Consider the following 655-nt stretch of genomic DNA (forward strand, 5'->3'; position numbering starts at 1 on the left):
TACAATATTTGCCCCTACGCCCCTTTCAAAGGGATATGGGGGTCATGATCCATCTAATGGCATGTATGTACATTCATTGTGGGGAAACTAGCCTATTCAAAAAATATATATTTTCCTCCAAAATGCTGAACCACCCCGGCCCTTACCATTTCGGCCTGAAATTGGTGTTTATTCAAATTATCACAATATTTGCCCCTACGCCCCTTTCAAGGGATAGGGGGTCAGATCCATCTAATGGCATGTATGGACATTCATTGTGGGGAAACTAACCTATTAAAAAAAAAATATATTTTCCTCCAAAATGCTGAACCACCCCGGACCTTCTAATTTCGGCCCAAAAGTTGTGATAATTCAAATTTTTACAATATTTGCCCCGCGCCCCTTCAAAGGGATATGGGGTCAGATCCATCTAATGGCATGTATGTACATTCATTGTGGGGAAACTAGCCTATTCAAAAATATAATATTTTCCTCCAAAATGCTGAACCCCCCGGCCCTTCTAATTTCGGCCTGAAAGTTGTGATAATTCAAATTTTACAATATTTGCCCCTACGCCCCTTCAAAGGGATATGGGGGTCAGGATCCATCTAATGGCATGTATGTACATTCATTGTGGAAACTAGCCTATTCAAAAAATATAATATTTTCCTCAAAA

This window comes from Strongylocentrotus purpuratus, unplaced genomic scaffold (assembly GCF_000002235.5).
Source record: "Strongylocentrotus purpuratus isolate Spur 01 unplaced genomic scaffold, Spur_5.0 spur5_scaffold_14, whole genome shotgun sequence".
Lineage (NCBI taxonomy): Eukaryota > Metazoa > Echinodermata > Echinoidea > Camarodonta > Strongylocentrotidae > Strongylocentrotus > Strongylocentrotus purpuratus.